The following is a 27,399-nucleotide window of genomic DNA, read 5'->3' as shown; positions in this document are numbered from 1 at the left end:
TTGTGAGGAGTGAATTTTGTGGAGATCATTGCCAAAATGCACTTTCCTTTATTTGCCCAGGTTCCTCCTCTTGCTGTAGTTATGATGATTTACTGGGAGGCTCTTAAACAAACCTGGTTGGTTTTTTTTTCTTTTTCATGATGAAGATGACTGGGATCATGGTGTACAGATAGAAGTATTAGGTTTATCAGGCATCTTTGTTGCTGTAGCCAGAGAATCCCTGAGAATGTGCCAAACCTCTTCCCCTTTCCACTGCTGTGTCTCCAATGAATTCTATGGAATAATTCTGAACAACATAAATTTAGACAACTGTAAATTTACTTAAGGATATTACTTAAGCAAATTTACAGAAGTAAATTCCAGTGAATTTACTCAAGCAGATTGGGAAATGGCTCCACGTCCCTGGAAGCTTTCACACGACAGCAGCTCAGATCCTTTCTGTCACCCCACATCTTGGTTCACTCTCAAGTGCTTTCATTTGGCTGAGCAGAGCTCCTCGTGAAATAAAAGTAGAATTTAAAATGTAAAAGAAATTCTGGCTGCAAGATCTCTGTGTTAAAGTATTTGCTTTGAAGAGCAACAGTCAAGTTATTTATCTAAGTTTATGACTGAATAATATGTTTAAACTGAGAGCATAAAAATCTGGCTTAGAGACCTGTTTGGTGCATCAAAATACTGCAGTAATGGGAGAAACATTTGAAGTGGATACCATCTCATCCTTGTAGCTGTTTGTTTGTTCCACATAATGTTCTCAGTTTAACACAGGAAAGTGTAATAAGAAAAAGTAGAAAATAACCAAGCCAAAACCAATAGTTTTTCATTATTAAAGTTTGGGTCTGACTTCTTAATTCCTCTTCTCATGTGTGTAGGAAAAATGCCAATCACTGAGCAACAGAAAACAAAAGGAAGTTGGAATCAGCCATGTCTATTTTAGGAAATAGTTACAAAGAGAATGTCTGTGAACTGAATATCACCTCCTGGAACCAAACTTCACAGAGCATTTATCCTTCCACAGCTTAACTCCTGGTTAGTTAAATCTCCTCCTGGGCAGAAGTTTCTCTGAAATTGTCTGCATTTCTCACATAGCTCTGAGGGGCTTGTGAGGTGATCAAATTTCTCTCTCATTTTTAAACACCAGGAATTCCAAGCTGAGGCTGATGGCTAATTAATTAGGGAAGAGCACAGGGAATATCTATAAATGCTGGTTCAATACAATTAGTAGATACAGGAGCAGGAGGCCAGGCTGGGCTCAGCTGCAGCAGAGAGCACAAGGACAGCAGGAATTCCAGACAGCAGGAATTACAGTCCAGGCACAGATTTTTCTGGTTTTCCACTAGTGGGAAATGCTTTCTGGCTAAAACTGAAATTTCTCATGATTCAGGACAAGTAAGTCATCCCAATTTTTTTCACAGGATTAAAATATTACTTGTTTAAATTCTTCTTATGAAGAAAAGACTTGCTGTGGGTAGGACAGAGATGTATGTTTTGTTATTTAGAGGGTTTTAATCACCACTATCCTGACATTTTATTTTACTGCAAAGTCACCCAAAACTGTTTTTCTGTTACTCTTTCTTTTATCTTACGAAAATATTACCAGCTTCAGAAAGATTGTTTTGCAAGAATTCTTCCTCGAGGAAATTGACTCTTTGACATAAGAATATAAAGTGATTAAGTGTTTTATTCTTTCTGCCATTCTGAGAAATGCTTATCCACTCTTCCTCTCCAGTGTCCTCTTTTATAACACAACATAGCTAGGGATGAAAAGCAATTCTCATTTTCCTTCTCTGAAGGTACATCTTTTCCTGTGATGTTTGGTCATCAAGCCTTTTTTCTTGAGCACTTTTACACATGGAAGAATTACACTGGTGGATGTTTTTAAGTTTAAACTCAATATTTGGTGTAAAGCAGCCTCAGCAGTGGCAGAGCTGTGCAGAGAGGGAAGAGCTTGCTTTGTGTATCTGCAGTTGTTTTCTTTCTAGAGCTTCCCTGAAAAACTATCAAAGGCTGTTGTAGAAGCAAACCCTCTTCCCTGGGGGTGGTTTTGGCTGTAATTGCAGCACAGTCACTGCAAACACTGTTTATATACATTTCTTTTTGCAGCAGCAAAATTTTGCCTGAATTAAGTCCTTAAAGAAACAGAAGTTGATACACTAAGTTGCAATAGTCAATTGTTATTCAGGAACATTTCAGGGACAGGCAGACCTTTTTTGTGACATTTAAAGAGTGGTGATGCTCTGCTCTTCACCAGCTTGGGTGAACTACTGTCTCCAGCAGAAAAGATAACAGAAATCCACTAACACCTTCAGTGTGGGCGGGAGGATGTGAAGAGTGATGGTAGTTTATAGCTGCAGACAGCTTAATCTTGACCTGTCCAGATGTTTTGTAGTGAGGCAACAGTACATTCTGTAAAATGATTATCCCAAAAAAATTCTGTTTCTAGCAAGATGTTTTTCATAGCAGGAGCAGCTAGAGAAGAACGACCGTTTCACTTCTGTGATCCAAGAAATTACAGCACAGGGTAGACATTCAGAAGAGATGAATGCCAAGGCTGAAATGCAACACAATGTGCTCTGGAAAAAGTCAGGAGAGGCAGCAGAGGAAGAAATTGTGTCAAACTGCACCAGTATTTTGTAAAACCCATCTGGCTACCCAGCATAGACTATATAACATCAACCTTGATTTTTGACCACACGGAAGTTGCTTTTTGACAATCTTCAGGACAAAGTAGCTATAAATTGTGGTGAGGAAGGGCACAGTGTGAGCTGGGGAAGGGAGGAAAGGCAGAGCTCAGGCACACCCAGATCTGCTGCTTCCCAAACTCTGCCCCATTTCCAGCAAACTCCCAGTCCTCCTGCAGTTCAGCGAGATTATTCCTTAATTCCTCTCTTTCTCATGGAGCTCTTAATGAGGTAATGAGATTTGAGCCTTTAAACCCCTGAATGTCATCCTTTTCTCTGTCTTTTTCCTGGGCATGCAATGTCCCGAGGTTTGTTTAATGTCATAACTGATAAGAAAACAAAATAGGGGAAGAAGCAATTCCCATTTGTACACAAATATTAGTGCTACCATGAGAGAGACAAATCAATGTGGAGCCAATTAATTTTTATGGCAAGTTAAGTGTTGGCTAATTTATATATTGATTGAGGGAAAACAATGAATCTTGCCCATATCCACAAAACAAAGTATAATTTTTCACTGGATGGACTTTGATAGAAAGTACTTGACTAAAATACAATTAAAACTGTGACTCTTGCAGAATGTATCACAACTGAACAAAAAAAGAAAAAATAATAATAAAGCTTGTGATTTAAAAATCAATGCCAAGTTTGGCACTTCGTTACCCAAGTTAAATCCTTGCTATAAAGAGTACAGGAAATCCATTGAGTTCACATGAGGAATGAACAGAGTTGCAGCTAATTTTTTTGCTCCTGGGCAACCTTGAAACACCAGCAGTCATTGTGATGAAATACAGAACCACTTACCAATAGGCTCTTTCTTTAAATCCCTTGAAGTGCTTTTTTGCTTGGTTTTTTGGGGGATGTGTGTTTGTTCAAAAGAATACAAGAAATACAAGGATAAGGGTAGTAATGGGAAATTTATTCATTTGTCTGTATTTCTACATCATAGAATATTTAAGTTTTTGAGCATGGAACTCCATGTTGACTTTCAGCTGAGAGGGACTGGACTAGGAATATTTGAAAGTTGTCTTTTGGCATTTCAGACACATCAGACATGAATGATGAATGTGAGGGAGTCCACCATGTGGAACTCATGAAGTTTAATTTATCATAATGAGGGTTGAAAAGTTGTCTTCAACTTTGCTGTTCTGGTGATAAAGAAATAGAGGGAGGTTTGCAAATGGAATGAATTTATAGTTAGGAAGAGGAGGATTTGAAAACTCCACAACTCTGCCTAATGTAAATTGATTTCCTCTCCCCCCACATTAAATACTCACAGTTTCTGCAGGAAAATGCTGTGAGTATTGCCTTGGACCACTGAGTGGGAAAACTAGAGTATGAGCTGCGTTAAGAGTGGAATCCTCACAACCCTAATAGAGAAGGAGGAAATTTGGGGGAGAAATACCAGTTTTGCAGTCAAATAGAGGCAAAGATTATTGCTCTGCTGCTGGTGATTAGCAGCATTAGCACAGAAATAACCACCCAGATTTTTTAAAAATTAATTTAACCCCTTTTATTATGCTCCTGAGCTGTTGCCTTTAGCCAGCAGTGGGAAGATAAGCACCTGCTGAGCAGTGTGAGTGAGGTGTCCTTTGCCTCTCCCCAGGGTGTTTCCCAGGCAAACCAAGGCTCTGCAGTGCCAGCAGAGCAGCAGCAGCGCTGAGATGGGCTGAGTTACAGAACACAGTCTGTCCCAAACACTGCTGGATCCAATCACCAACAGAAATAAACCCTTTGGCTCACCAGCAGCGTTAATTTTAGCTCAGAAATGGCAGAGGAGTTGTACTTTAGAGAAGCCAGTAAAGAGGAGAAGCTGGTAAATTTGGGGTTTTCTTGTTCTCCTGCCCACCACCCCTTCCCCCAGGCACTTGAACTCCTCTCCTGGCAGATAATGACATTAACAGCCAGGAACAGAGACTTGGAGTTGTTGTTCTAGCAGGAAACGTGCAGCTGCTAAGGAGGGATTTTCCCTTTCTTAAAAAATAATAAAAAATAAAATAGAGTCTTTCCCAACTGAGGAGGCAACACCAGCTGGCTCAGCAGTGAGATTCCTGTCAGGACAGAGCAGCCAAAGGAGCTGCATGTCAGTGACTCACCAGGGCAGCTCTGCCTTCCTCCCTCCTCTGCACAGATTCATCATCCATCTCAGTCATTAGGGCTGCTCAAGCCTTCATTTAATGGCTAACATGTGCTTGAGAAGAAAAAAAATGTGCTCAGGGTGAAGGCAGAGCTCATATCTCAGCATGTTCAGTCTGACAGCAGAGCACCACAGCCAGAGCTGGAGTGCAGTGCCAGGTAATTTGGGGCTAACGAAGCCTGAGAACTTTGGGAGAAGGAGGATATAATGATCCATCCTAAAATTAAACCACTTGCATTTATTTTACATATGGCACTGCAGGAGGTTCTTCCAGGCTGATGGAATGTGCTGTGACAGATGATGTTAGGATTTAGGGTGGAATTAATCCTTCAATGGTGAAAAATGTTTAGTCACGAGCTTTCAGTCCAACCTAAGTCATTAGCTCCATTATTTTGCATTCATGCTACCCAAAGAGCTGTGAAATACATTAATCCTGTGCAGTATGGCTAAATCTCTTGGTTCAGAGTTGCAACAGGTGATTTTACCAAAAGTGTGGAGGTTTTGCTGTGAGCTCCCTGAGGAACCTCACTTGGTGAACAGGAGGAAGAGGTTGTGTGAAACCCCAAATGTCTCCCTGCACTGGGGAAGTTGCTGTGGTGTGAGTTGGATTTGGTTCAAACAACTCCCTAAAATCTCCCATTCTCTGCTCCCCTCTCCTCCTGGTGTGGTGTCAGGTGGGGAATGGATGAACTGATTGCTCAAGGAGATATCTAATCAATAAAGCTACAAGGGAAAAAGTATCCTGTGGCACTTTAGATTGGTTCACATTAAACTGAGTTATGCTGCTCCTTGTCAGCAATTTTTACAGTAGACTTTTTATTTGCCTAAGGATGTTTCAAATAATTTCAATTGCAATAACTCCAGGAGCAGTGCTGTCTGTATTCTTCATTCCTTGTTTCTGTCTGCTATGATAATTGACATCAAATACAGCTTGAATAGCCAGCAGAAGAATGAGTTTGGAGAGAGCACCAGACACACCAGGGAATTCAGTTTTCCTGAGTGATTTTGGAATTATTCAGCTACACTGATGAAATCTTACTGATTCCCATCTGTTATTAAGGATGACAATTCTACCCTCAAAATTTTTGGAATTTCAGATTTGGGAGAAAGCTTTTTTTGTTTCTTTGTGGGTTTTTTTCCCTCCTCAACCTAAAAAGAAGTTTTCTTGATTTTTGCATATGGAAGACATATGATAATTCTTTCAGGAGTATTCCTTAGAGGGTATTAATTTGCACACTAGCTTTGTAGCTAGGACAGTATTGAATTTTTCATGGCCAGTTGGGAGGGATGAAATGGGACATTTGTGAGCAAATCATTCAGTATAAAAGTCCCACAAAGTCCTCTGAAGGCAGCGTGGAGGGAAAAAGCTCCTTAAAAATGTGTTATCAAAACTGATTATTTATTTTAAGAAACAAGCAACCTTACAGTTATCCAACCACCCTGAAGTATGTGATGTCACTTTAAATCATGTATTCTGCAGTTAACCACACAAACATCAAACCCAAACATATCCTGTGAACACAAAACCTGAGGAATGATAGAAGAATTTCCAGTAAAAAATTTATAAAGAACTTGCAGAGACTTAGTTCTTTATTGTGGTAAAGTCTGTACCCAGGGGAACAAAAGCAGAGCTTCAATATGCAGTGTATTTCTATATTGTACATTTTCATTTTTCATCGTCTGCAGACTCCTGATTAGCTTCTTATTCGATTTGAATATTTTGGATGTCCCAGAACTAGATTTACATATTTTAGCTCATTCTCTGGCTTTCTCTTGAGGAATGTTTGAACTCAGTAAATATTACCTTAAAAAAAAAAAAAGCCATAAATATTTCTTTCCACTCTATGAAAAGAAAAAAAGACTTTGACTTTGCTTCCTGCAACTATCAACTAGCCAGCAGAAAACAAATGTACTGGCAAGAATATTTAGCAGAGCAGCAAATTTTAAGTGGTTACAGCAGACTGTTCCTGGAAGGCAAACTCCAGAAAGGAAGCTGTGACATTTTTTTCTAGATATCTACTATTTTTTAATGTTTTATACATAATTGCCTAACTCTGTCTTCACTAAAGATATGTCAAAGCACTTGGAGATTTACTGGATTAAATATAGTGATCAAATGTTTAAAGGCAATTAATCAACACAGTGACTGTTCCAGAGCTGCTCCTCAGAGAGCTTTTCCCTCACATTTCCTGCTGCACACATTTCATCCTGATACTTGCTGGTGCACAAGTCATGTAGAACTTAATTTTATTACTTGATATTTAAGCTTCTATGTCTTTCTCCTTGTATTTTCTTTTGATTCATTGCGGAATTTTACATTCAGCACAGCTTTTCTCTCTGACTGTGCAGAGTGGATCAACACTGGCAAGGAGTTTGTTGTGCTCTGAACTGCAGAATGTCAAACCAGAGTGTTGGAGGTGCTTTTGCTGCCCTTTGCACTGTGAGGAGCAGGCAGAGCTCTCCCTGGAGCTGTCAGGGTCAGGGATGGGCAGAGCAGTGCAGTGAGAGGGACGTGGGGTTTCTGTGGCTCCAGTGGGTTCCTGGGGCAGTGCAGGAAATGTGCAGGGCAGGTTGTGAAAGGATTTGGGTCTCCAGTTACCTTCTGTTTGAATGGAGCTTCGCTCTGGTCGCATTTGAAGATCTGAGTCAGGGTGTGTTTGAGTGAAACTTTTGTATTTTATCATCCCCTGAGTGACACCTCTGTGTTTGCTCAGCAGCCCAGGGGAGACACAACTTCTTCCATCTCGCACCAAAATCTTTGTTTAAAGTGTTTTGGCTGAATTTTTCCTATTTGTCTTGATTGGTAAGGGAACCTGGAGCAATAAACACCTAGATTTGCTCAGCCAGACCCTCCCTGTGAGTCCTACTTGGCTGCAGCTACAAGATCAGCCCTCAGAGGGAAATTCCCTGCTGTGAACAGCATTGTGAGGGAGCAGTTGGGATACATTAGGAACCAGAGGTGCTCTTGTGTTTGGTGTAAAGGCTGCACAGATGAGAAATGGAGATTTAGATTTGTAATGACAGAAGCTTGGATTAGTTGCTGAGGAAAACTTGCCCCATTTTGGATTTTCTGCAGTGTGCAGTTTGCTAAGCCTAAGGAATGCATTTAGAAAGAGAAAAAAAGTTAAAAGGGAATGATGCTATGAAAGTCCTTTATTTTTCCTCATATTCCTTCTTGCATGACTGAACCAGATTTTCTATGTTTTGATGATACCACAAATGTGACATTTCAGCCGAGAGCTATAGAGCCCTGAAAATACAAATGTGTCCTGGAACCACTGATGGATCACTGACAAGGCTGGAGCTTCCAAACTGATGGGAAATGATGACAAGCCCTGCATACAAAACTAATGGTTTGAGGCTGAGCTGCAGCCTCTCTCGTTTGCCTGAAGCTGCTCTTCACAGGACTTTGTCTCAGGTGTCTGAGCAGCAGATAAAGATGTGTCACACAGTCTGTGCCCAGCTGCAGCAGGTGGCTCAGGAGTCTGGAGGACGGCAGAGAGAGCAATATTTTACATTTTGTGCACAATATCTCCCGTGACAGAATGTCTGCCAACTTCAAGAAAACATCAGCTAAAAATAAAGGTAAATTTCAGAGCACTTGGGAAAAAAAGTTGTGCAGCTGAAACACATGGTCTGATGAGAGTCTGAGTACCTTATATTTTGAGAGCTAAATATAGATGAGTATATTCTAGTGTACTCTGCTTAATTTGAGAGTATGGCAAAACTGCAGCTCTGTTCTCTATTGATGAAAATCAGTGTTACACTGCAATCTCATTGGCAGCAAGACAAATGTGATCAAAGCCTCGTCTGCTGCCTCAGTTGTGCTTTGCTCAGTTCTGCTCTGCCCTCTCTGCCTGCTGGTTTTACCCTGACCCAGCTGAGCCCCTGGTGAGGATGAGGCTGCCAGGAGCCCACGGGGCTCTCAGGGCAGGGAATGGCCTGGCTGCTGTCCCAGCTGCCCCTAGCTGACAGCACAGCAGCAATTTGTGCCACACTGATCACACGTTGTAGTGCCAGCAGCTTTTTATAACTCATAAAATTCCCCATTCCTGCAGCGTGGGCAGGGCAGTGATCACTCTCAGATGGCACTGAGCGCTGGGACAGGGATGTGTTGCCAGCTGGAGGTTGAGGTGACCACATTTTCTGGGCTCCAAGCCAAGGAGAAGTAGTCTGGAGAGCTGGAAGGAGGAGGAATGTTGATCCCACCTGGGATATCATTAGAAGCCTTCAGGCAAGGCAGGAATCTCTTTCCCCTTTCTCACAACTTCCTCCTGCTCCTCTGTCACATCTGGAAAGTCACATCCCAAATGACCACATCAAAGAGCCATCACAACCTGCTGCGTTACTTCATTCAAAGCCACTCTGGTTTATAATTTAATCCTCGCCCTACATTCCTTTGGTATAATCTGTGTAAGTATTTTCCAGGATTCTCTCTGTCCTGCTCATGCCAAAAACTCCCAACTTGAAGAAAATGTGAGCAATGAGGCAGAGCTTTCCAGCAGGGCTGTGCCTGGAGCTGCCAGGCCAGGCTGGGGAAGGAATGCACTTGATGGAGAACACCAGGCAGTGGAGATGATTTTTCTCCTAAAAATGTTATCACTGGAAATGTGTGTTAAACAAACTAAACAGAGCTCAAATATCACATCTGCTTAGCTGTGCCAGTTCTGCATGGGTCAAGGAGTAATAATCACCTTGGAAAATATGTGGGCACAGCTGAGCTTCAGTACCTGGTTTGCTTTCTGTTTGCTCCATGAATTACAAGTTTCTTTCAAAATCCTTTGTGTTTCCTGCTGTAACAGAGTAAGAGCTATTTGTGGACACTTCAGGTTTCTTGCAGAAGGTAAAGGAGGCACAGGAATCTTAGAATGCCTAAAGATGCCACAGTCACTCCTTTGAAATTTGCTCTTGCGATCTCATTTCATGATATATCTGAGGTATTTGTGAGCTTTTTCCCTTACATTCTGCTAAGTGATTTCCTGTCTTTTCCATCTGAAAAATAATCAATTGTATTATTATTGCAATAACAGATGTGCTTATTACTACAATTAGACATGGCAAAATAAGTAGTGGTTTTGGCCCTAAAGACCTACTGATACCTATATTTAATTTCTGCTGCAGAACAGTAGCTTGGAGAGCAATGATCTTGATTCCAAGGTCCAGGACACATAACTTCAGTCCTGAAGTTGTGTTTGACCAAAGGTGGGCTGGGCTGGGATTGACTTCAGAGGGTTTGACTGGAGCTGTTGTGGATTCAGTTTCTGAAACTCATGGGAAGCAAATCCATGGGAGAGAATTGCTGTTAAGCTATAAAGTACATAAAAGACTAGGGAGTCAGAAAGGACTTTGGCAGTGACTTTTAGTAGCTCAACAGTGAAACAATGCAGGTGGTGTTCCTATTTTGTTGCTGGAGGTGTCAGTTCCTCCCAGTTCATGTAACTACAGATTACACAGATCTCCTCAGCAGAGCAATGTCTCCTCTCTGTTAATGATACTTGAAACAGCAGAATGTCCCTGGGAAAAATCTTGTAACATACTGTGCTGTGGCTTTAATTAAACTCCAAGCAACCTTTATCTTCTAAAAATCATGCATAAGTAAGATACACATGATGTTTAATTTGAAACAGAAATAGCATCACTTTAGAGGCAGCTCCTTAAAGATACATACACATAATTCTTTGTAGGAAGATCTAAGGTGGTAGTTTCTTGGATTTTTTTCAGGTAAAATATTGACAACAAAGCAACTATCAGACAGCAGTTAGAAGGATTATTTAGTTCAGCTTAGTTCAATGCTTACTTAGACCTGACAGCTGTTGCTTGTGAAGAAACAAGAGACTTGTAAAGCCTGGCTTTCTGAAAAAAAAGGACATGCAGATGCTAAACCAGAGAAATATCTTTAAAGTTCTATCAGTTGCATAAGAAGGAGAGAAACTCCCTTCCAGGAATGTTCTGTCTCTGGTAGCATTGACTGCACACTGTCCAGATCCATTCCTGGAGCAGGAGGTGTAAACAGGCTGTGAGTCAGCAGTCAGTCAGCCTGGCTGATGCTCTCTGCTCCTCTGGGGTGACCAGAAACACCTCTGGTGGCACTGGGCAGCAGCTGCCTTTGGCCACTGGGGCTGCAGCAGGGAAGGACAGCAGCTCAGCTGCAGCTCTTCCAGCTGCTCTGAAAATGGGAGTGTTTGCCCAGCAGGGAGAAAAGATCAGTTCAGATGTTGTTTTCTACCCATTAATGATTGTGCCTCACATAGACATATTGTAAATTTAATGTGAATATGTGTTTTCCCAAATTTATCGTGGCTTGAGGCAGGTTGGTGAAAGTTTGTTCTCCTTCTGTTGCCGTGAGCTTGCCTGGACTTTGGCACTGGAGGGGCTGCATGAGAACTACATTTCTGCAATTAGTTCTGCAAGGAGGTTGCTTGGGGTGAATCTGTAAAACAAAGCACTTTTCACTCTGACATAATCCTGCCTTTTTTACAAGTTTTTCAGACCACCCGCTGTGGCCACAGTCAGATTCTTTGATTCTATTGCAAATGCAGTCAGACTGGACCAAAACATCTGGGGAAAAAAGGCCTCTTGATACATACTGAATTTTAAATAATTACCCATTCGATATTGTTTTTTGTTTTTCCACCGGTTTGAATTGTTATGAGAGATCATCTCAAGGTACAAAGAATTTTAAGATTTCCAGACATTCGGACATTGCATGATGTTTCCAGGATGTTTAACCCCAGGAGACTCTTGGCTGACTGTGGGATGGCAACAAATTCTGTGAGTTTTTTATTGGTTTGAGGAGGACAGGGAGGTGAGTGCTTACAGACAAAACTGGGAAATAAGAGGGAGCAGAGCCTGGATGATGGTGTGGAAATATGAATTATAACTCCTACAGTTCTTTTTTAGTCTCTTAGGGTATATGAATGTCTTGATTTCCCACATGGGCACTAAAACATCTGCTGCTTCTTTGTGGATCATCTGTATTGTTGATCCTTCAGGCCAGAAAGGAATACAATCAGGGCAGCTTTTCTGGCCCAGTTTTGTCTTTTCCAGCCCTTGCAATGAGAGAGAACTCTCCACCTTCCATGAGAAGGAAAGCCAGGAAGCACAGCTGGGATGTCACAGAAGGGAGACTCTGCACCTCTTGTAAAGCTCTCACAGGTTCTGCTCCAACCTCTTGTTTTGTTGTTTGGGTTTCTTTTGATCCAGTGGCCAAAGAAGTGGCAATTTTGTGTCACACACTGATATATCCACAGCGCTCTGGTTCACCTGCACACGCAGCACATCCATCTTTCTCCCCATTATTTCAGGGCAAACCCCTTAAATCTGACTAACTGTGGCAGACATTCTCCAAATGCACTCCTTGTTCCATCTGCAGCTAGAGGTGTTCAGGCAGGGAAGGTCTGTCTGCATCTCCTGGAGTGTTCCATCCTGGAGGCTGTGGGACCAGACTGGAGCAATCAGCTCTGGGATGAAGGTGTCCAGGCTTGGTGCAAGGGAGGAATTGGTAATAAAAGCGAATAAAGGTGTCAGCTGTTCACTGAGCTGTTATTTCCCATGGCAGAGCAGAATTCAGCCTGTTCTGTGCATTACAGCTCTGCTCCCCAGGCACCTTGCTGGCTTGTTTGTGAGGCTGAGCACATCTGTGGAGCTCTGGTGGCCCCAGGACAGCAGGATTTCATCAGGGCTGCTCAGGGAGGCCAAATGGGCTCTCCTGTTCTGCACTCAGCCTGCCACATTCCCTCTGCACATCACTGCAATCAGCTCTCCCAAGCTCTTGTTCTTCAGGGTTTCTCATGAAACATTTCTAGTTCGACACAAGAAGCATTTCCAATTCCATCTGCACCTGCTGTTTGGAGCAGCAGCAAAAACACTTCAAACAAAAAGACAAGAAATTACTCAGAACAGCAATAGCCTGCCATGTACAAAGTATATTTGCATCTCTCCATGCACTGAAATGGTTTTTGGGGGATGGTTTTTGTCATTATAAAAATTCCCTCACCCTCAGGAGTGTTAATGTAGATGCAGAACTCAGGATTATTCTGGAGACAGATGAATTCCCTCAATGCTTGTTTGCCTCCCAGCCCACAATTCATAGTGCAAACTATGTAGCAACTCAGCAAAATTATTGCCACACATTCCATTCACGTGGACTGATGTTTTTCTAAGAAATTGGATTGTGCTTTAATGCTTCCTCAACAATTATCCAAAGCTGTTAGCTGTCCTGGTCAAAGTCCAGCTCTGACTAAGTGTGAACTTAGCTGAATGACAGACCATTTCCAAAGCATTCCAGAGCTCAGGAGAAGATCTCCTCAGTTCTCAGAAATGTCACAATGCCATCATCACCCCAGAGAGCAGCTCTGTGCAGCCCAGCAGTGCAAACCCACTCTGGGCCACCTGGGCACCTGGCTTTGCTCACCACACAGGATTTGTGCTGAAAAACCCACAGCACTCTCTGCTAGCAACTTCTGGTGTGAGTGTGTTGGCAAAGCCTTGTCAGAGTGAATGAAATTGTCATCCCAAATCTGTGCTCACATCACTGCTCTCTGTGCCCCAAAGCCTGGAGGAAGAAATCCTTCACAAAATGATTGAAGAAATCTCCTAAAATTATATTGCTCTGTTTCTGTTGAGGCTGAACTAAGATCTCTCACTCAGATCGCTTAGCTTGAAAGAAGGATTATATTGAAAGGAGCTGACTTTTATTTTTTTAATATCTATTTATTTTCTCTTTATACTTTGGAGGAGAAGTGGCCTTGCAGCTGCAATTTTAACTGCAAAGACCTTTATTAGTGCACTAAGGATTTGTCTCTTTAAAAGCAGCCCTGGAGTTCGTGAGCTGAGAGGAGATATTCCACTTAATAAGATAAAGTCTAATCAGCATATTTTAACATTATTTTTGTATATCCTTTGTCTCTGATATTTTGAATCTGTTTTTTTCTTCTATTTTCCGGGAATTACAATGGATTTAACTGAAAGTTGTGCTGAAAGAATTTAGCAAAGTGTCTCTATAACATTTTTATTCACCTGAGACAACATGCCCGTGAAGTTTGGTATATATGTTTGAAAAGTCAAAATGAGCTGATTTGCATTCTCTTTCTTGCTGCTCTCTCTATAAAATCAAAGCTCAATTTCTGTTCTGCATACCAGGCTCCAGCCTGTGTCAACAATGGCAAATGTATAACATAACTTGATTCTCAAATTAGAAGGCAGAGCATGGAAACTGTCTGTATAGGTAAATAGTGAGAAGATGAATACTGGAAGTCTGTTCATAACTCTGCATGGGATTCACCAAACGCACAGCCTGAGCTGTTTGTCTCACTGAGTGCTCAGAACAATCCAGCATCTTCTGTCTGACTTGCACATTTGACTCCACATTTCATGCTAACGAGGAGATTCCACACTGGGAATGCAGAGGAAATGAAGATTTGCTGTCTTGTAGTCCTTGGTAGACGAGCAGGAGTGACACACAGGGATAAACAGCCCCTCTGGGGGGAGAAACCTTTGGCAATATTTATGTAAGATAATTGAGCAGAAATGGGTATTGTAATCAATGGCTGCTGTTAGGTAAGCTAACACATCTAAACTGTGAGATGAATCAAGCTATTCAATGCCATCTGTAGGAAATTACGAGATGAATGGGGCTGAAGGAATAATAGAATGCAAAATCAGACCCAGCAAGGTGCAGCAAGTGTACAAGGCCAGAACTCTGTGAAAAGCCATAATAAAGAGAATTATGCAGAGCCCAGCAGCTGAATGGATTGGCACTGATCAGTGCCCATATTTCTGCCTGGAGTTTGCAGGTGTCAGCAGCTTCAAATGTATTCACCTCTCTGCTCCCTCTGAAGAGGCTCAAACATGCTTGTGTTTCTTCCTTCAGAGGCAAACAGGATCTTTAATGTCCTCCCACAACTGCCAAGCAGCTCTGAGGTGTTGTGAGGCACCAACAGGAAAGTTTAAAGTTTGCTGTTTACTGAATGCATAAATAAAAGGGTGAAGATGAAGTGGTTATTTGTGAAGTAAAGTAATGTAGGGCTTTATGAAAAGAGCTGGAAGATGGGATAAGCCAGGCTGATGGAAAATGGGAATAAATTAGTTGCTCTGTAAGGCGTAGAGAGCAGCAGGCTATTGCAGAAGGTGACCCACTAGATCAGGTAAAGGGTTTGAGCAAACCCTTAGAAGGCTATTTTAGAAATGAAGAGCTGGTAAGAAGCCTTGTGCAAAAGTTATATTGGACCTGTTGCTTCCTAGGGGTAAATTCAGTTCCTTTTAAACTATTATCCTAAGGTTGGTTTTGTCGATCTTTTGTAGCTTATCGGAGAAGGATTCCTAAAGTGCTTTGAAATATGGTTTAAAACAGCAAAGTACAGCTACTGAGAATGTGCCCAACAACCTTTTCTGTGAGCATCATCTGCCCCTGAGGTGCTCTGCTGATCCTCCAGCAGAATTGCTTTGTTTCCTTGCAGGAAAACCTCAATCAATAGCCAATTTTGCTTCAGTGCCATGGTACAGTGTTATTTTAAAACAGCATTGCCTTTTTGCCGTCAATGTTTGCTTCAGCAGAAATTTGCCATGCGAGGTTCTTTTACAGACAATCACCCAGAGTTGTTACCTTTAGTTCAGTTCCCTTTTTAGAAGTTAATTCCTGTCTGGAAGGACCAAGAGTCTGACCTGGGGTTGTTAGCAGAGCCCCAGATGTCTCTGCTATCCCAAACAGTTCTGGTTGTTAATAAGTGTTCACTTAATTGAGGTGGTGTTCTCTCTCTGTGTGACCATCAGCCTTATGTATCCACAAAAAAGAGATAACTGAACTAATTTTTTAAATTATGATTCTCTCTCACACCTCTCCTCTTTTTCCAAGACTTCAGAACAAATTGTGCACTGGCAGTTGTATAATTATATTATACCTGTGCTCGTCAAGTACATTTTCTGCCTTTCTCTTCTATAACCCCTGAGTTCTTCAAGGGTCATCAACTCTTTCAGTGGCTCCTGTCTCCTAAAACTCCAAATATCTGGATTTTTAGTGAACTATTTCAGACCTAAACACAACAAAACATTTAATGTATGCTTACAGTATTCAAGTTTTGAGGCTTTTTTGCAATTTTTTTGTTGTTAGGCAGGGTTTTATCTGGGCTGAAGTCTTTCATACCCTGAAAGATTTTTTTCCTCTGTGAAGTATTCCACAAGAGAGCTGAGAGTTGTGCTTTGCTGTGATGCTGATTCCACTGAGCACACTCAGTGAGAACAAGGCACTGGTCTGGGTTAGGAGTCTTGAAAACTCCACAATGTGATTCTGAAATGTTCTGACCTCAGACAAGAACCCAAACAGTGCTCTGAGGATCAGTGAAGAGCCTTGGGAATGAAGGATAAATAAAAGGTTTTTCTGCTTTCAGCAGTTCAGATTAGGCAAGGCTTTCTTCTCTCTCTATCTCGAATCCTCATGCTTGGAGTTTGCTTTCCTTCCTGCTCAGTGGCTCTCCTTGGGGACTTTGCTCTCACTGATGTGAGCTCAGCTGGACAGCACTGAGTTTTACACAAAGAATTATGTAGGACAAGTCTTGTGGGCTTCAGTCAGGCAAAACCCCTGCAGTTTGTCAATGTGGGGAATTAGAGCAGCAATTAACTGTAACAGCAGAAAGGTTTTGTATCACCTTATTCTCCTTTTATTCCATATAATATAATACAATATAATACAGTACCTTGGGGTCTAGACTGGGTTTGGCTTCAGAGGAATTTGGAATACAGCAGAGGTGATGAATGTTGGTTGCAAAGAGGGGATGGGATGGGATTATGGGATGGGATAATGGAATGATGGGATGGCATGGGAACCACCAGCAAGGGAAGGATTCTGCTGGCAGCAACATCAGAGCAAAGGAACTCTTTTCCTGAACTGTGGTATTTTGTGGCTTAAATCAATTTGATGACCTTGGAGGTCTTTCCCAACCATAATGCCTCTGTGATCTATCAGCTATTGTTACTGTTTTTCTGTAAGACCTTCCCAGACCCTCTGACCTCAGCTTGTCCTGTTTTTCCCGTGTTGCTTACTTTGAAAGCACATGATCCATCCCAAGACTGAGCTTGTGCAACACCTCAGCCCAGCAGAGGCACAGCTGCTGATTTCATCTTGGTTTCCCTCTGCAGCTCCTCATGCCCACAGCCCAATCCCCTCCCTGTGCCCCCAGCCTGGGGTGCTGCGAGGAGCTGAAATGTCCTTGACTTTGCAGAAACATCACTCAGCAACAGCTACAACATCAGTGTGTCATCAGAATTATTCCTACCCCAAATCCCAAACACAACACTGTCCCAACTACCAGGTAAAAGAATCAACCCTATGGCAGCAAAATCAGGACACTAGGTAAGGTCTTTCCTGCTAAGGTGGCAAAATTGAATAGCAAATAAAATGCCGAATTCACGTTGCACAATATTAGTAAATAAGGATCATGAGGGACAATAAATCCCCCACACCCTGCTCTTAATTTATTTTAAACAGCAAAACAAATGAAACCAAATTAAACTCATAAGTCATGGTGTGAGCAGAGTCCAAGAAAATGTCAGTTCTGATAAAATATGACAAATAAAAGTATTGGCAGAAATGCCAAGGGTTTGTATCATTGGCACCACAATAAGGCCTTCTCTAGTTGATCTTGAGACATGACTCAAAATGTGAAGAATGAGAAGATAAATATAAATAAGGGGATTTTTCTTTTCTAAATGCTGAAAGGGTTATTTTTAACACAGTAAACATTTTCATTTGAAGTTAACACTAGTCAGTGCAATTGGAAGAACTTTTCAGGGGGTTTAAAACAACCAGCTGAAATATTCAAGATAATCTGTACTGAACTGTCATGGAGCTGGATAAACCAGATTATTAGACTAATCAGATTATAACAACCCACCGCATCATTCACAGACGAATAATGAGCTCTTGGTAATGAGTTCTGTATTATTTTTACTTAGCTATAACATCTCTGGAGGGAGAGAATTTATAGTTCAGAATCTGAACTCTGCATTCACATATTTTTATTGCAATCAAGGTTCTAACAGCAGCGATTGCTGCCTCAAGCAGTGGAACCAACTCCAAAGGTTTGTGACTCTTGAATCCTTCAGTGTGAGTGGAACTTGGGACTGAGACCTGCAAGGCTGAAAAACCCAATCCAGAAAAGTACAGCAGCATGTAGGTAGAGCAACACTGATGGCAATAAGTTTTTAATCTGAAGTACTCAAGATTTATTTCATCCTTTAATTAAATAACATCAGTGTTCAAATAACAGACACTGCCTGTCAAGGAATACAGTGCAGTCATTTGAGTGATCTCCACCAGAATAATTACCCTACAATCAAGCTGTAATTTGCCTTTTCAAGTAGACTGAATGGTCTAGACTGATGAAAAAAAAAAAAGAGCTGCTTTATTTTAATAGAAAATATGAGATGTTCGTTTCACATTCTGTGTTTTTAAAAATAATTAATTATGAGATGTCATTTGGCTAATCGGAAATGGTTTCTGACAAAACCCCCAGGATTTGGCTTGCAGCTTTAAGCTATCTGGTGGATGTTAGAAGTGGATATGTGTAAATTAATCACAGTCTCTGTGGCCTTTTTACAATGAGATTTGTCTTGTCTTCAAATCATATGGAATTATTGGGTGCAGAAACCTGACCACAAGCAAATTGCTCAGAGTGTCCCCACCAGGCTCCCTTCTTCATTTGCTGGCAGTGAGAAATTCCCTCATCCAAATCCTCTTATTCCTTCTCTGCTGACAGGTAATTGATAGAAGCACCTGGGGAAATCCTGGGCTGAAGGGTCTGCAGTGCTCTGGAGGTGAATTGCCCTGGGCTCAAGTTTCTGACTGCAGGAAAATATGCTGAATTCAGGAGAGTTTGGCTTTCCTGCGCAGAGTGAGCTCCTGGTCCTTGTTTGCTGCTGCCTTGTGCAGCTCTGTGAGCAGAATTAGTGCAATTCTGCTCCTCCTTGGTGGCATTTGAGGCTGGCCTTGCACTGCTAAAGTGACCAGACAAGGGTCATTGCTTCCTTTACAACTGATTAATAGCCCATTTTCAGTCCTGTAAATATAATTCTTTTTATTTCTTCTTTTTTTTTTTAATCTGATTTTTAAATTGCTGTTTAATCTTGATTTTTATGATATCTTAATGCAGTACAAGATATCTCTTCAATAGGTATCTGTTTAAGTCAAAGTATTTAATTTGAGAAAATCATATTGTACGATCAGAATACTGAGAGAAAAAAAGTGGCAGAAAAATAGCTGTTTTGTGGAAAGCTGGGAAAGGTACAGAAAAATGTATGTAGAGAAAACCCTAAAGCAAACAAAAGATTTGGCCAGGAAGTTAAATCATAAGGGTAAAGTCTAAAGCCATTTCTTCCAGAAAACCCTGAAGGTTTTGTGGAATAAATAAGGCAATTCCTTCAGTTGTGAAGAACCGACTGTAAGAGTATTAGAAGTTTGAATTAAATTCATAAAAATGACAATTGTGTAAACCTTTGTTCAAACTCTGAACCAAACAGTTCCTATGTTATCATGAAATTAAAAAAAAAAATTATATTGTTAACTTAAAAATACATAGTAAGGCTGCAGTTCTGGGCTGGTGTTTGAACTGGACTGGAATGCTGTGGAAATAGCTTTTCATGTGGCGTTTCTGGTTGGTGGCTAAGCAGGCTCTGCTGTGGATGTCACACAATGTCACTGCCAGGAGCTCCAAAAGGATGCACTTGGTGTGCCAAGTGTCAGATCTGCCCTCAGTAAACCAGGCAGTTCTGGAGGAGTGTCCCAGTTTTCTGAGCTTTCCAAAGTTAAAATAAGAAAAAAGACTGGAAATTATCTGGTTTTGGTAGAGTTCATCTTTCTGCCAAGACACCACTCTTCATTTTTTTCCCTTTCCCATGATTTGCTCCAATTTCAAACAGGACTGAGCTGAGCCACCAGAATATCTGTCTTCCCCCTAAGCAGCTCGCAGGGAGCTCTGTGGTACAAACCCTGGACTTTCTGTGCTCTGGGGCAATTCAGGTGCTTCATATCCTTCCAGATGAGCACATAACCTCCCAGGCTCTTTGCTTTTGCTCTCTTGGAAACAAAAGTATTCTTCTGTGTGTTCTTCTGCTCTTCTGTCAGTATTCTCTCCTTTTCCTTCCTTTAACTGCAGCTTTTTAAGGGTGTTGCTGAATTAAAGTATTAATTGCTTTCATTCATAATCGCAGCCCTGAATATGTAAATCTGCTTTCTGCAAGGGTGAATATTAAGATTAATCTGTTCCCATAAGAAGTTTATTTTCATATATTCACCCCATGCTTTTGCTGCCTTATATTTGGTCCCTCAGTTAGGGCTTTTGTGGTTCCCTTGATCATTATGTTTGTGAGCTGCAGTTGTATAAAGTGAGTGTTTGTAGTTACAAAAGGAAAGTGAAAAGATAGTTTTACCCTGACCAAGCCTTTGATATCTAAAGCCAATTTCTGAATCTGGCATAATCTGCTTCTCTAACTTGGAGCAACTATTGAAATGTAGTTAGGTCACTTGGATGAAATAAGAAGAGGTATGATGAATTATCTCAAGAAGGGAAATAGTCAATAATAATTCAGTTTGCCCATCTCTGTAATGGACACAATGATTCTTCAGGCTTTTTGGTTTTTTGTTTACCATTCTGATCTCTTTAGCTGTTTGCCTCATCAGAGCTGAAGCTGTGTGAGCTCAGTGCTTGGCAGGCTGGCACTCGACAGACTTGGCACAGAGGCTTTAGGATATATTGCTGCATCACTGGTGAAATTAATTGGCAGATAATTTATGATATTGTTTCTGAGAAGCCTTCCTTTTCCAATACACATATATTAAAAAACCCAAACAACTTCCCATCTCCACCTTCCAAATAAGATCTGGACAGCCACATTCTGGCCCCACTGATGGCAGAGTTCCCAGTGCCTCACAAAGAGCAGGAGCTGCCTCGATGTATAGAAATTATTTTTGCAGTAAAAGCAAGTGGAGTTAACTGCAAACAACTTGTGCAGCTCACACAGCTGCTGGTTCCCATATGCCACAAATATTTCACTATTTGGGTTGTGTCCATTTCTCTTCATAAATGTGAATCAGGCATTTATTATTCAGCTTGCTAGTAGGATCTTTGGGGAAGAAACTGTTATGCAAAATGAATCACTATGTTATATCTAAAATTGTTTTCATAATGATTTCATGTTTTTAGCTAAGGCTCTTGTATGCCATGTAATGTGAGGGAAATAACATCCATCAAAGGAGCAGCCTCAGTTTTGCTCAGGTGTCTGTGTGCTTAGTTTCTATTATTTATACAGTATTCACACATACTCTATTATTATTTATTGTAACCTTGGTCTCTTGGACAAACTTCAGGGGAAAATTTGTTTTCTGTTGAAGTCACTGTTTTCACAGAGAGACTGAAACTGGAAAAGGCACTGTGCTCCTTCCAGTTTCTGCAGGAGGAATTGATCTCCTGTTTCCCTTTCCCCTCTGTCTCCCCCAGATCAAGAGCTGAATGTTTTTCTAGAGCTGACAGATTCCCCCTGAGCCTGGGAGGGAAACTCTCGTGGTCTGGGGCTGTCCTGACCCAGAAAGCTGGGAAATCCTCCCTCTCTGGCAGCTGATCCTCCTGGGAGCTCTCTGACCCTCCTGCCACTCCGAGCAGCTCTCAGGAAAGGCTTTAGTGCTCAGGGGAGCTGCAGAAAAGGCTTTGTTTAGTTTAACTCCATTTTCCCCAAAGAAACATCTGAACTGGGGTGGAACCTTTCTCCAGTCCAGAGGTTTACAATACTTGTTATTTTAGTTTTTTTTACAGCCACAGATGAGGTTGTTTGACTTACCGTTTAAGACATGTTTTGGGAGAAAAATCACTATATATAAATGAAAGATATTATTATTACTATTATGGGGTTCTCCATAACTTTTATAGTTGAGAGGCTGTCAGCATTTTCTTTAGAAACCCTATATTTTAGGTGTCTCCTTTTGGTCTTGAAGTTCTCAAAGTTAAAAGCTGAAATACTAAAAACACCTCAAAGCAAAGTTGCTTCCATTCTCTCTTTTTCTCATAAAATGAAAACAAGATCTTTAGACACCTTTACATCACAAAGACACAGATAAATAAATGTCATTGTTGGCTTCAGGCTTTGTCATGTGCTAAAACTAAAAAAGAAAAACAAATGGAACCAACAGCAAAGAAACCCCAAAAGCATTGTTTCTCTCTTATTTCAATGTAATCTCAGGAAGTCATCACCCCTGTGGGATTGATTTGTGGTTCACAGGAATTTGGAGGATCTGATCCTCTTGCCACCAAAATCAGTGAACAAACTCCCTTTGCTGGGAAGGAGAAAAGGCTTGGATAAAGCAGGAGAGTGACTTCTTTATTTATGGTTGGGGAAATGTGCAAAAGAAAAATGACAATGATGTCCTTGGGAATGTGGGTGATAAATACACCTGCAGGCTTTGCTTGTGTCCCACTGGGAGATGTGGTGGGAATTCTGCTGTCAGGCTGGGCTGGGATAAAGATCTGAGACACCACCAGCTGTCTTCTGGCCAAAGACTCAGTGTGATTGAATTTCATCATCCTCTTCATTACATATAGGCTGAAAAACAAGGGAATGTGACCCAGAAGAGAAACATCAAAATGTTTTGAAAATGCCACAGTATTTCTGTTCAAAATTAGGGGATGATTTTTGATCACTCCCTGATTTCTTCAGGGAAATGGTGTGGAAAATTAGGTGGTTTCGATATTTTTATTCTTAGAATTTCATAGCATTTTATTTTTCAGTCCCACATTACACAGAGTGAAAGGAACACTTTCATAAATATATGAAGTTAGAATTAAATGCGAATAGTTTGCTTTGAATGATATCTACCCAAGCTTAACGTGGAGGTGTTCTCTCAAAGGAAGTTTTGTGAGCTCAGGGATTGTGGGGCAACAATAATTTTCCTTTGTCTTGTCAGCTGCCCCTCTAAGAAAATTATGTTTAAACACCACAACCAACCAACAAGATAAAATCAGCTCTTTCTTAAAAGGAAAGAAAAAAAGTTAAAATCCAGATTAATAGAAAAAACCCTTTCCTTTCAGTTGTGGGAAATCTGCCCACTTTGGTTTTCTGAGGCTACTTTAAGCCTTGCTCAGCCTGCAGCACAGCAAAGTGCTCCTCAGAGGAGGCAGAGGGTGCCAGGGATTGATGTTGGAGACACCTCAGGACTGCCCTGCTGTCCCTGGATTGCTGTCCCTGCAGACCCTGGATTGCTGTCCCTGCTGTCCCTGGATTGCTGTCCCTGCAGACCCTGGATTGCTGTCCCTGCTGTCCCTGGATTGCTGTCCCTGGATTGCTGTCCCTGCAGACCCTGGATTGGTGTCCCTGCTGTCCCCTGGGTTGCTGTCTCCTGGGTTGCTGTCCCTGGATTGCTGTCCCTGCAGACCCTGGATTGCTGTCCCTGCTGTCCCCTGGATTGGTGTCCCTGGATTGCTGTCCCTGGTGTCCCTGGATTGCTGTCCCTGCTGTCCCTGGATTGCTGTCCCTGCTGTCCCTGCAGACCCTGGATTCCTGTCCCTGGTGTCCCCTGGATTGCTGTCCCTGCTGTCCCCTGGATTGGTGTCCCTGGATTGCTGTCCCTGGTGTTCCTGGGTTGCTGTCCCTGCTGTCCCCTGGGTTGCTGTCCCTGGATTGCTGTCCCTGCTGTCTCCTGGGTTGCTGTCCCTGCAGACCCTGGATTGCTGTCCCTGCTGTCCCCTGGGTTGCTGTCCCTGGATTGCTGTCCCTGCTGTCCCTGGGTTGCTGTCCCTGCTGACCCTGGGTTGCTGTCCCTGGATTGCTGTCCCTGCCTGTCCCTGGGTTGCTGTCCCTGCTGTCCCTGCTGTCTCCTGGGTTGCTGTCCCTGCTGCCTCACACAGCAGAGCTGCTGGGGTTCGCAGCTGGCAGCAAACAGGCAAAAGGAGGTGTCAGATGTCACTTTCTGCCAGCTGAGGTCCCCGCGGTGGAGCCTGGCGAGGGCTGTAGGCTGTAGGCTGTAATCTCCATGCAGCACACTCTGTGCTCTGCAATTTGCACTTCTGCAGCATCTGCAGCCCTTGTTCTCCCCAGGCTGGGCTGCTCTGCAGGCTCCACTTCATCTTTAGGTATTTCCATGTGTTTCCATGTTCCAGGAGGCAGAGGCATTGCTAGCACAGCGAGAGGACAGAGGAGCCCCAGTTCTGATCCAGCAGAGTGGGGCTGATGGAAAGCTGCAATCTGCTGCAATCTCATCCATGCACGCTCGGCTGGGGATGACTGTAGATTGCTGCTGTCTGGGCTGCCCAAGGCTGGAATTAGTTTCACTCTTTTTTTCCCATTAAATTTAAAAATTAGGTGATTTCTATGATTTCAGTCCTTGAGGGCAGGGAGGGAAGAGGAGCTAAAAGCAGAACAGATGGTGTTTGGATTCAGGGAGAAAAGGTATTTGAATGGCTTTGATTCTTTAAGCACAGGATGTGTGCTGCACTACAGATTGCATCTCAGAGCCCTCATGGTGCATCAAACAGCTCCTCAGCACACCTCGGTGGTTACTTTTGCCAGATTCTTCACGTGTGTCTCAGACAGTGACAGTCTGTATATAAAATTGCATTAAAGCTTCTTGCATGAAGCAGTCAGACTGAACTGCCTTAGTGAGCAAATTGTCAATAGCTGCTTTACAGGTGAGAGACATTAAAGGTGAGACATCCCTGGGATGTCCTGACTCACCTGACACTTTTCGTTCTGTTGCTCTTCCTGCTCTGCTGAGGCTGAGAATGGAAAGAACAAGGGGATTTTGCCAAGGCAAACCATGGGAAGGGAAGCAGGAACAAAACTCCAGAAGAAGTCAGGTTGGATCAATATTTTGCTGGGGGGGAATACGCAGAAATGAAGCATTAGTGTGTAAAAAAGAAATAAGAGACCTGACTGTGCTGCTGAAGTCCTGATGCAAGTGCTTAGAAGATTCTCTGAGCTACTCTTTGCCCTGCACTGTGTGCAGCTTACTTAAAATACACCCAACACCTCCTGGGTGGCACCAGAGGGGAGTGCAGCACAGTTTGAAGAGGCATCAGGGATAGTTCTGTTGGTAAATAATATTTCAGATGGGATTTTGCAACTTTTGAAAGCTTTATTTTCTTTCATGCCTTGAAATTCTCTCTGTAGTACTCTGAGAAGGTTGGATTCTCCTTGGGTGCATGGTGAGTGCAAGAGGAAGAAAGAGATTTGCTTTCTCTCCTCTCTTCCCATCTTTCTGTCTCCTTCTTCAGGCTCTTCTGCTTTCTGATTCTGTCTACTGTGAGGAGACCATAATGAAAGGCTGGCCATAAACCAGAAGATTGCCTTTAAATTATATTCCTTTTGTTTGTATTGACGCTCAGGGCTGTTTCACTCTGCTGCTTTAAAGCTGTGATTTATCAGCAGCCACAGCCTGGGCTGTCCCCACAGTGACCATGGTCCCACAGGTGAATTCAGGTTTATGGAAATGCTTCTGCAATGTCCCCACAGTGACCATGGTCCCACAGGTGAATTCAGGTCTGTGGGGTGTTTCTGCAATGTCCCCACAGTGACCATGATCCCACAGGTGAATTCAGGTTTATGGAAATGCTTGTGCAATGTCCCCACAGTGACCATGGTCCCACAGGTGAATTCAGGTCTGTGGGGTGTTTCTGCCATGTCCCCACAGTGACCATGATCCCACAGGTGAATTCAGGTCTGTGGGGTGTTTCTGCCATGTCCCCATCAGCTGCAGCAAAGCCTCAGTGTGCTGTAGTTAGTCCAGAATCCCAGATTGCCATGATGATCCTGATAACTCACTGTGCCTCAGAGAACCTAAAACATCCCTGGGGAAAGTTGTTTTGCCTCTTGCTTCTGTTCTCCAATTTTAGAAATACTTGACTTTGAATTACTTACCACAAGAGTTTGTGAAAGAGCCTCTCATCTCTGTGAGAAATGAGTTGGCATTTTTTAATGAACCACCTTTTATGTCTTTCTAAATGAGCAGTGCATGATATGAGCACAGGCTAGATATGCACAGCCTGTGCCATTTTTGGTTATGAGGATACTAAAAGGGTTCTTAAGTTGTAAGTAATGGTTGGAAGGAATCTCTTGACTTATTTGGAGTGTGTATCACTCTGTGACAGGTTAGCCATCATCTCTTTATTAAAAAAATACATTTATTTTCTGGGCTGTCAGCCACTTATTATTTATAGACTGTAAAGAGGTCTTAATTGGAAGTGCTGCCCCATTGGAAATATTCCCATCAAAGCTAGCAAGAATGTTTCCAAAAATAACATGTTTAGCAAAAGAAAGAAATCTCCACAGTCCATGGCATAAAACACCCTGAACTCACACTCAGATGACACTGAAATAGTTGCTGCAATGTTCAGAGACATTGTGTTCCTAAAAATGGATTGTCTTGCTTTTTAATGAGCCTTAATCACAGCAGGAATATTGTGCTTTGTGCCCACTGAGGTCACTGGGAGTTTCCCTGCAGGTTCAGCAGGAGCACAACTGGTGCCTCTGAGCCCTGGGAAGCTCCTGGAGTGCAGCAGTTTGCTGAAGGCTTTTGATTTTTGGTTTGTGACTTTCCTGATGTTCTGCAGAATTATCCCAGTAAATTAAACTGTGCACTCAGCCATTTCTGTTTACATATGATTATGGTTTTATTAGATCTAAAAGCTATTTATGTAATATTTATTCATGTACTCTGCTTTTCTCAAAGAAGCAAGACAAGAAAAGACACCAACTGATTTACAGGGTGTCTGTGCCACAGGAGCTCACTGGAATGTGACACTCAGGTCATTATGGAACTATTGGCCACTGCATTCTGCCAAGGTGCCTAAAAATCCAGATTACCTTGACGTGAGATTTCCCTGAAGTGCAAGAAAGAGAGAAGAAAGGGAAAAGGAGCACAGCAGTGTTGCCATTGAAGGGAGAACATAATTTCTCATTCTTTGCCCATTTAAAACTGTTGCACTAACTAATGGACAGGCGAGTTTGGAGACTGCAGAGCTCCAATAACCACAGCTGCATTCCTGAAACCATTAGATCAGATTCCAGAGGGACCCACGGCTGACTGCAGGAATCTTGGAAAATCTGAGCTCCAGGCGAGCTGGGAGCTGAGTAACTGCAGAGGAATTCCCATTTTGTGGAGGGAGATGGCTGGTGTGGCACTGGTGTGGCACTGGTGTGGCATTGGTGTGACACTCTGTGCCATGGCTGGAGGCCTGGCTGGCAGCAGGGGGACTTTGCTGCCATTCTGGAGAGCTTTGCTGCTCTCCCTGGGCACAGGGCGCTGCTGTGCCCCACTGCTCACAGCTCCTTTAGGGAATGATCACAGAAATCTTCACATGGGACAAGCTGGTGTTATTTGACAAAACACTGAAAGGTTGAATATCGCCCTACTTTAAAGCTTTCATCCTGGTTATCCCAGGAAAAAGAAACCCATGTGCTGAAAATTCCAAGCTCCATCTTCCCAGGAGCTCTGTGTTGGTTGTGCTGCTGAAAATCCAGCCTTGCCACGACCTCAGTGTGATTTCTGCCATCCCAAGGGCTCTGGCAGATGAGCACCTGCAGTCCCAATTTCTCATCTGGAAAGCCAAC

General features: G+C 42.4%; 1 protein-coding gene across 2 annotated transcripts in view; it reads left to right on the top strand.

Moving 5' to 3' along the window:
• The window catches only part of ADGRD1 (adhesion G protein-coupled receptor D1), a 121,043-nt gene that overhangs the window by 26,403 nt on the left and 67,241 nt on the right, over positions 1-27,399 (top strand). The window lies entirely within an intron of this gene.

This window comes from Lichenostomus cassidix, chromosome 15, assembly GCF_008360975.1.
Source record: "Lichenostomus cassidix isolate B80296 chromosome 15, HeHo_3.0, whole genome shotgun sequence".
Taxonomy (NCBI): Eukaryota; Metazoa; Chordata; class Aves; order Passeriformes; family Meliphagidae; genus Lichenostomus; species Lichenostomus cassidix.
Note: the sequence above shows the minus strand (reverse complement) of the source record. Positions and strands in the feature narration are given on the sequence as shown.